Consider the following 10388-nt stretch of genomic DNA (forward strand, 5'->3'; position numbering starts at 1 on the left):
CCTATTCTTCTTTCTGTCTATTGATAGCTGTGTATTGCCACGTAAACGAACATTGCGACGATGGAAAATATTTAGTAAAATAATCTAGTACTTCCAGACCCACGTAGTTACTTCTTAGGCCTGTTAGCTGTAAACGTTGTAATGCGGTATCAAATCAAATAATACAGGGCGATTCAAAAAGAATACCACAACTTTAAAAATGTGTATTTAATGAAAGAAACATAATATAACCTTCTGTTATACATCATTACAAAGAGTATTTAAAAAGGTTTTTTTTTTCACTCAAAAACAAGTTCAGAGATGTTCAATATGGCCCTCTCCAGACACACGAGCAATATCAACCCGATACTCCAACTCGTTCCACACTCTCTGTAGCATATCAGGGGTAACAGTTTGGATAGCTGCTGTTATTTCTCGTTTCAAATCATCAATGGTGGCTGGGAGAGGTGGCCGAAACACCATATCCTTAACATACCCCCATAAGAAAAAATCGCAGGGGGTAAGATCAGGGCTTCTTGGAGGCCAGTGATGAAGTGCTCTGTCACGGGCTGCCTGCCTTGAACCAATTTCAGACGATAAGGTTTCATAACTAACCTTTTTCGTAGGACTCTCCATACAGTTGATTGTGGAATTTGCAGCTCTCTGCTAGCTCTGCGAGTCGATTTTCCTGGGCTGCGAACAAATGCTTGCTGGATGCGTGCTACATTTTCATCACTCGTTCTCGGCCGTCCAGAACTTTTCCCTTTGCACAAACACCCATTCTCTGTAAACTGTTTATACCAACGTTTAATACACCACCTATCAGGAGGTTTAACACCATACTTCGTTCGAAATGCACGCTGAACAACTGTCGTCGATTCACTTCTGCCGTACTCAATAACACAAAAAGCTTTCTGTTGAGCGGTCGCCATCTTAGCATCAACTGACGCTGACGCCTAGTCAACAGCGCCTCAAGCGAACAAATGTACAACTAAATGAAACTTTATAGCTCCCTTAATTCGCCAACAGATAGTGCTTAGCTCTGCCTTTTGTCGTTGCAGAGTTTTAAATTCCTAAAGTTGTGGTATTCTTTTTGAATCACCCTGTATTTCATCAGATTGGACTCCATCTTTAATTCTGACAAAATTGTGTAACACGCCACATGCTTTACTTACTGATATTCTGCGATCGCGTTGAAGACCTATGGTTCTAGTTAAAATTCGCCACTTGTTTTAAAGAATACCAAAAGTGCATTCAATTATTCTTCTTGCTCATGGAAGTCGGTAATTATAAATACGTTGCTGCACAGTTAAGTTGCGATTCGGATATGTTTTAAAACGTCTTTAGGTAAGGCGAGGGCTTAATCACCAAACAATATCCGTTTGAATAATTAAGTAGTGTTCTCGTTTCTGGTAATCAATTTGCCCAATCTCCTGTTAAATGATATATGTTTAAATACGTTTGGGTCAGCGAAACCACCTTATGCCCCTATTTCACTGCAAGTAAAACAGTCGTTTGCATCACACATTGCCGTTAAAACAATATAAAAGTAGTTCTTGTAACTGTAGTACTGGGAACCACCTTTATAGGGGATTGTTATTTCAATATGTTTGCATCGACAGCCCCGATCACATTAGGAAAATTAGTGCGACGATAAAATTCTTCTGAAATATTTTAAGGTCATCCTTTTCTTCTGGTATATACGTAGTCATTAAACAATGCCATATTGCGTCACGAACTTGCTTAACAGTGGTATATATGGTAGGCACTTCAAGTAGAAACTGATAATAAAAATCGTGAAACTTATTACCTGACGTCAGAATTCTGTTAACAAACGAAATTCAGGTACAAGGTGACAATTACTGAACTATACGAAAAAAACGTAAATTAGTTACAAACTACGGTGTACACACACTTTATACAACATGTAAACATCACTACAGATATTCGGAATTAGGTTATGACATGTTTGATAGCAAAATTTTGCATGGCCTGCTGAAGTGTCAGAACATCGACGCTGTCGATGGCTTCTTGAATGGCTGTTTTCAGCTCGGTGATGGTTTTGGGGTTATTGCTGTACACATTGTCTTTAATATAGCCCCACAAAAAGGAGTCACATCTGTTCAGATCCGGAGAATATGGCGGCCAATCGAGGCCCATACGAATGGCCTCTTGGTACCCAAGAGCAAGAATGCGGTCCCCAAAGTGCTCCTGCAGGACATCAAACACTCTCCTGCTTCGATGGCATCGAGTTCCGTTGTGAATGAACCACATCTTGTCGAAATCAGGGTCTCTTTGGATTATGGGGATGAAATCATCTATCAAACCCTTCACGTTCCATTCAGTAGTCACCATCCTATCAAGGAATATCGCACCAATTTTCCATAACTGGATATTGCACACCAGATAGTCACCCGTTGAGGGTGAAGCGACTTCTCGCCGTGAAATGAGGATTTACAGTCTCCCCAAAATGCGCCAATTTTGCTTATTGACGAACCCATCCAAATGGAAGTGGGCTTCGTCGCTAGACTAAACCGTGCATGCACATACTAATTCCCATCATGTCCCACAGCCAACCGTGCACTTTGAACGTCCTAATGCAAACCGTTCAGAAATTATGACCATTTTATTTCATATAATTCAATAATTGTCACCCTGTACAAATAGATAAATAAATAGTATCATTTTTTTATTCAGGCAAAGACTTCCAAGCAAAGTAGAAACATATAAGAGTCAATTTCGGCTTGAGTATTAAGTCTAGAAAGATGAAATGAAATGATCATGTGGCATTGATGGCCTGGAGGCCTCTTCTGGGAAAGTTCAACCGCTGGGTGCAAGTCTTATTTCAGGTAACTCCACACTCGGAGATTTGTGCATGGGTGATAATGAAATGATGATGAAGACAGCACAACACCCAGTCCACAAGAGGATAAAATCTCCAAGCCAATCTGGGAATCGAACCTGTGCCCGCTGCAAGGTAGGTAAAAACACATTACCACTCAGCTAACCAAACGGACTCCAGAAGGATGTTACATCAGGACAAGGCGCAAAGAGGAGAGAGAGAGAGAGACAGTGAGAAAAAGATATGGTTATCACGACGAATGCTATTTCTTGTTCCACATGTCAAAGATACCAAAGCATTTGTTAACTACAACACTCTGAGAAGGGAGTGAAAGTACTCAAAACGACATATCAGCATCACCAATTACTGAAAATTCACCGGCTTCGCCGCCTACTGCCTCTAGTAACGTGCAACGAACCGCAATAATAAGAAAAAAGAAAACACATCTTTTGAGGCGAGATTTTTAAAAGCAGTAAGAACTGAGAGGACGGAATCTGATGAAGACAGAACATTTTGTCTCTCCTTCATCAAATTGCTGAAAAAGATGGATAATGACACCAAATTGTCAGCAAAAATTGAAATATTATATGTAATTCACACATTTTCAAATAGATCACACAGCAGTTCCCGTTCATTGTTTCATACTACAAACTCCGAACCATATTTCAATCAGACACAGTCAACACATGAGCAGCACTCACTGGGAGCGTCCGTCGCTCTACATCAACTACACATAGTTCTAGACAGATTCGGCACAAAGCTATTTCACCACTTTCGATTCTGTTGCTAGCCCACTTCCATCGGCTACCGACACATCAAGTTCAATAACGGTTGAAAGCCTACTGAATGTACGCTCACCTGAACAATTATACAGTATGCCTCAAGATAACTATTGAATTCAATACCCATGTTGTAATGAATAAATAATGACTGATTGTGGAACTTTTTATTTGTTTAACCTACTTACCTCAGTGGTACAACTAATTGTTGTATAGGAGGTATCGCCAATCACATGTTGGTATCATGAAGTGTTATTCGAGATCCCACTATTCATAACAGTTAATTGAATGTGAGTAGCAGGGCAACAAGAGCATCACCCCACTCTGCATTGTTGACAAATTTATTCAAGATGTCGTATCCAAAATGGTGACCATAAATGTGGTAATGTTGCAGTGACGTCACAGCGGGAAGTTCAAATTTTGGGGAAAATAGGTCAAGTAGGCTACCTCCACTTATGTAACCCCCCTCATCTCCCCTTCCCCTCCCCTCCCTGCCCCAAGATAATGGCGGGGAAATTTTGGCAGGAAAATAGGTTGTTTGGGCTACCTCCTCTAACCTAAGTCATCCAACCTCTACCTTATCCTTGAAATTGACAGGAAAAGGACTCAGTCTGTCCTGGGCTGCTGGATAAGATGGACGCAAGTCTGTATTTTGCATGCTTGTTTATTGTCATAGGCAGTAGCTCCATCCAGTTTGTTCACAGTGAGGTCCAGAGACCACCTGACCTAGTACACAGTACCACCACCAGAGTGGCACTGTCACCCCCTGACTCTCCCCTAAGCCAAGATGGCGGCCTGGGGACAAAAGGCCGAAAAGGTTTCAGTCTGTGTCCAGCTGCTGGAGAGGAAGCAGTGTACATTATTTATTTTCAGTGGGAAGCTGGGGCAATTTATTTAGGGTGTGGATTTCACATAGTTTACTTTTTATTATGCTGATACAAAACACTCACTGTGATGTGCTTGGGGTCACAATACATAGCCTACAAACCTGCAAACGACTCGTAAATTAGTGAAATAATGCAGTACACTGATGTACAGGCAAGCAAACAACACGTAAATTGTAAAAATAATACATCTAAAATGCTCTGCAAACACACTCACTAATTGTAAACTGTCAAAATGATGCATTGCACAGCCTTCAGACATGTTCACAAAATAGTGCAGTACATAGATGTACAGACACATTTACTAGACCTAAAATTGTCAAAATAATGGACGTATAATGGTCTGCAAACACGCTCACAAAGCTTAAATAGCCGAAAATATTGCAGTGCACAAACACTCATTGCATGTAAAAACGCTTTCGAACTATCGTTAAGGAATTCAACCGTAACGTGTCAGTGGTCTGTTCCCTAGAGAAGTTCAAGGCGCACACGCCAGGGCGGTGTGCGCACGCCTGGTAATGTGTTTACCTGCCCAATATGACTGGTGTGCTAACACATCGACATGAGATGTTTACCTAGTGACTCCCCCTCACAGATGCAGCCTTAAGGTTGTCAGTGCTATACTGACGTTTCATGTCTATGTAAATAACAACCAAGACTCCCTCTGGACCAACTACAGAAATCTTTTGCAATTCTTTCAGAAACTGTTTACGAAAATATCCCAGAATAACACAGGATGCATTCTTCCTAGTGATCCTAACAGGACAGCATATCCATTACATATCAATCGTTCCTGGTAATCGTGAAGTGCTGCAGAAATAGTTAGCGGTCGCTTTTGTTGTTGTAGGACCTTTCGTGATGTCTCAGGTTTTCTGCATGGAAATTCTTGTCGTAAAAGAACCTGTTTACGAAAATAGCCCAGAATAACTCGGAATGCATTCTTCCTGATGGTCCTAATGAGACACCCCACCCATCATGTGTTACCCTTCCTGGAAATCGTAACGTCCTGCTTTAAACATACATCTCAGAAACGGTAAGTGTTCTCGCCGCTAAAAGCCTTCATCATGTCTGTACATGCTTGCAAAAACACCTTTAATCATAACAGCATTCTTGTCATCTGGAAAGAGAAATGATGGTCGCATCAAGCCCTTCCAGTAAATAGTGACGATCCATAAACGTTTCTCATTGGCTGTTCATTCAAATGAAGCTCTTATCATTGGTCGCCTTGGTCTATATATAAACCCACAACCAACCTCCATTGTCCTCAGTCAGCTGCTGTCCGCCTTATTGTGCGTACCTTCATCTCTGTGTGTGCATGCGTTTTTCTCCCCAAGATGAAGAGAGGTAGCAGCAGCAACAACTCAGAGTATAGTGGCAAGAGGTGTAGAGTTCTGGAAGTAGGTTTACCGAGTGAGTAAATAATTTGTATTTTGAGTCTAAGCTTTCGTGTGTATGTTAAATTCACCTTATTAATTCCTTCTCCTTGTTATAGTACAACTCCAGGATTTTATCTTGGAGTGTGAGGAGAGATGGGAGGGGGCTGTACCATGGCAGACTCTCAAAGTCCAGCCTCCTGTAGTGGATTCACAGCCAGGATTACCTTGTGAGTATAATTTTCATTGTAATTTTTTCTTGTATAATAGTAATTCAAAATTTTCTTATTTCATACTTTTTTTTCGGTTTATATATCTTGTTTTTTGTTGTTGTGGGTGAGACAACTAGTTGCCAGATGCCGATTCTTACGAGGACTATGACATGCCTGAATGGATCAGATAAAGGGCCACTGAAATAGAGGAGGAAAGGCGCCATGGTCTGACCCTGTTAGATGATGATGATGACTTCTTTGAGGGTGTGGAGGAGTCGCCCAATGAAGTGTTAGCTCCTTGGAGCCATAATGAAAAAAGTAAATACTCACTCTGCTTATAACCTTGTGGTCATCAGTATTCTTTCTTTCACTGTGCCAACAGTGGTAAGTAATGTACGCAACTATTATTTTTCTATCTCTTCTTCTACAGCGGTTGCATATCCGCAGCCACAACACAGTGTGGTGCACATACCAGTGGTGGCTAAACCTTCTTCCTCACCAAAGCGCGCCCGTTAAGGCAAGCATCGCCTATAAGGGGAAGACTGTTTAGCTTTCGCAGATTATCTGACACTTATAGCAAGCTCAGCTTCCCTGGGGGAAGCCTCCATCGTAACCGCCGCCATCAGCTCGGCACCGCCGCTCTGGCCGAGCAACGAGCTACCATCCCTCAAGTTACCGGGTTGGGTCTACAGCAGCAGCAACAACAGCATTGGGAACCATCACCACAGTCTTGATATTCCCATTTGTCTGACGCGGTAGCACCACAGCATCCTCCTCCGTCATCATCATCATCTTATCCGCCTTGTCAGAATCAGCGTAAACACAAGGTATTTGTGCCTCGGCGCATACCGATTTGCTCCTGCCCAGCACCATCATCAAAGGGGTGGATTCAGAATAGCATTACTAGTAATAGGGAAGATCCTATGGCTGGTGGCAGTTCTCTCCCTCTCGTCCTTTTTGTGAAGGATATCAGGTCAGTGATATCACACCACAGTTAGAATACTCGGTGATTGCAGACACCTTCTAGGAGTGAATCTAGTTCACGAGGATCGAGAACTTGGCAGGAGGGTACCGCGACCCTGTTGGTCTTCTAAGGGTGTGCCTTCCTGTCATTGAAACGGAGCTTTTCAAAGTAGTCAATGATCCATGGTATCCTGCCATTAAATGCAATGCGGTGCTCTGCATCGATCTATCGCAATCCCCCCCCCCCCCCCCCCCTCAATTTGATTCTGGTGTTGAAGAGACAACTCTTCATTATCCTTGGAGGGGGGGGGGGGGGGGATGGCGTGATGATGCGACGCACTTCAGTCGCCGAGTAGTTTCGTAGATCCACTTGAGTGCTTTACTGGCCCCGTTTTCTGAGATGGAAGTCAGAGGGTTAGCTCAAGCACTAGGCCTAATACTATGCCTGGACACCCATACATACGTCTATGATTCGGTAAATGGATTGTCAAGCTATATCAAGCTCCCTGAAGATATAGCTTATAAGCAGGCATGCATTAATGTCGAAAATAAAACCGATCAGACTTGTTTTGTGTGGTCAGTCCCGGGTTGCGAGAGAAATTACAATTACAGAGATTATTGCAAGTGTCCCAGTACATACCATGTAGTTGATAATATTCATGATTGTTATAACTTTGTATTGAGTTCCCTGCCAAGATCCAGAGCATACCTAAATTTGAAGCGCAGGATACCAGAATATCGGTTCACGTTTATGGTCTGGAGAAGGAAAGCAAGTCAGATGAGCAAGACAAGCATATTGTTGTAGCGCTCCTCCATTTCTCAAAATCTGCTGGAGAGCGTGAGTGCTCCTCTCTGAAGGTGATAATTATCACTCTGTTTGATCCTGCGACTCCTATTCTCTCAGTTGTGTAACTGTAAGTGTAAAAAGCATATTTGCTTAAGGTACCTCAGCTATTTCTCCTCAGACAAGCTATTAGCAGTGCATCTAGTAAGCGCTTCCAAGGGCCCGGTACGTGTTATTATGCCTACTGAGGAAAACAAATTCATAAAGCAAGTGATGCCCATTTGTAGTGTATGCCGACTTTGGATGCCTCCTTGCTCCTGTGACCCGCTGTGAAGGTGATCCCGCGGCCTCACACATCACATTTATATATATATATATATATATAAAAAAAAAGTACCACATGTGGCAGCGTACCAAATTGTGCCGTCCTATGATTCCAGATGATTCCAGTCTTAACTGCTACAAATCTTATGTTGGGGATAATCCTGCAGTTTGGCTGCTCACTGAGCTCGAAAAACTTTCATCGGAGGTTGATAACCTTCACAGCGACAATGTTCTCATGACTAAAATGAAGGAGAATGAAGATTTGTATAATAATGCAGTTCATTTTCATATTTGTGGGGTGCTGTTAGACAGAACAGTGTAAACTCCTCGTAGGGACCACTGTCATCTAACAGGGAAGTTCCGTGGTGCAGCTCACAAACGTGCAATTTGAAGTATCAGCTACCAAGGTACATACCTGTTTTCTTACATAATTTAAGCCGGTATGACGCTCACTTTCTAGTTGAGCCCTTGGCTGATTTCGGTTGGGAGGAAAATCAGGCTAGTGTCCTACCTGGGAGCATCGAGAAATACATTTCATTTTCCAAACGAATGACGCCAAGAATTTTGCTCTACTTTCTTGATACGCTAAATTTCATGCTGGCGCCACTCCAGAAACTCGTTGAAACTCTGCCTCAGGAGAATATGCATATCAATCGAGCTGCATTTCCCGACGAGGAAAATTTCAACTAGTAACTAGGAAGGGAGTTTTCCCATATGAGTATGTGCATAATATGGCGAAACTCAACGAAACCACACTATCTGACATAATTGAATTTTCCAGCAACCTTACAGGCAATGCCATAATGGATGTATGAGCATGCCATGAATGTCTGGTGGGAATTCAAACTCTCTACTTTATGGGAGTATGTACGGCTTTACATGAACAGAGACGTGCCCCTGCTTGTGGATATTTTCTTGAAATTCTGGAGTCTGTGTTTGGCCACATATTCTCTGGATCCCATCTTTTATTACATGGAACCCGGGTTGTCTTGGGACCCAATGCTCAAGAAAACGTAGTGCAGCATTGAATTATTGACTGATGCTGACATGCTTCTTTTCTTTGAGCGAGGGATTCGTGGGCGACTTTGCCGAAGTGTCCATAGGCATGAGAAAGCAAATAACCTGTGGATGGGTGACAGGTTCAACGCATCCCTTGAATCAAATTACGCAATGTACCTAGATGTAAATAACATATTTGGGCACACCATGCAGCAATCACTGCCTATTGGTGAGTTTTGATCGATGCCCATAGATGAGTGCAAGGGATTAGGTGGAAAAAATCATGGGGGGTATGGCAGCTGATTCTGATGTAGGGTATGTGGTGAAGGCAGAATTCACACACCCTATTGGTTTGCATGATGCACACACTGATTTGCCACTGTGTCCAGAGCAACTAGTTCAGCGAGGAGGCTCGATGCTGAAACTGATGACAACGCTGGGGAATAAGCAGAGATACATTATTCATCATCGTAATCTCCACTAGTGTCTCAGCTTGGGTATGGACCTGGTTAGAATCACCCAGGCTATCTCCTTCGTGCAGTACTCCTGGTTGAAAGGGTATATTGATTTGAATACAAGACAGAGAGTTTCTGCGACGTGTGACTTTGAGAAAGTTTTTTACAACTTAATGAATAATCCAATTTTCAGTAAAACAAAAGAGAATTTGAGGAAATGACATGAAATTTTAATTAGAGTTGAATGGGAAGGGGAGGTAAGGTGTAAGAAAATGCATTACCAGACCAAATTTTAAGTGGGTTGCCATATTCAATAAGAAGATGCTGTGGAGATGGCGAAGACTGCAATAGAGTTTATGAAACCTATTTATGTGGGGATGTGCATACTAGACCTATCCAAACTCCACATGTACCGCTTTCATTATGAGTTTGCAAAAAGTCATTTAGCAAATCCTTAATTACATTATATGAATACAGATAACTTCATCTATTGGGTGAAGAACTGTGACCCATAATGAAGTAATGAGCTACCACAGTAATGAATTTGACATGTCCTCATACACACCCGATAATTCTTATGGAATTATTCCACAGAACAAGAACATTATCGGCCTTATGAAGGATGAGGCTAATGGACTGCCAGTTGTGGAATTTGTAGGTCTGCGATCAAAACTATATCACACAGTGGAATGTGCCACACAGAGGCAGGCTAAGGGTGTGCATCTTATGACACTGAGAACACTTTATTTATTTTATTGAAAGTTCCATTGATCCTCATAGCAATGGAGTTGCAA

Source organism: Schistocerca serialis, chromosome 3 (genome assembly GCF_023864345.2).
Source record: "Schistocerca serialis cubense isolate TAMUIC-IGC-003099 chromosome 3, iqSchSeri2.2, whole genome shotgun sequence".
Taxonomy (NCBI): Eukaryota; Metazoa; Arthropoda; class Insecta; order Orthoptera; family Acrididae; genus Schistocerca; species Schistocerca serialis.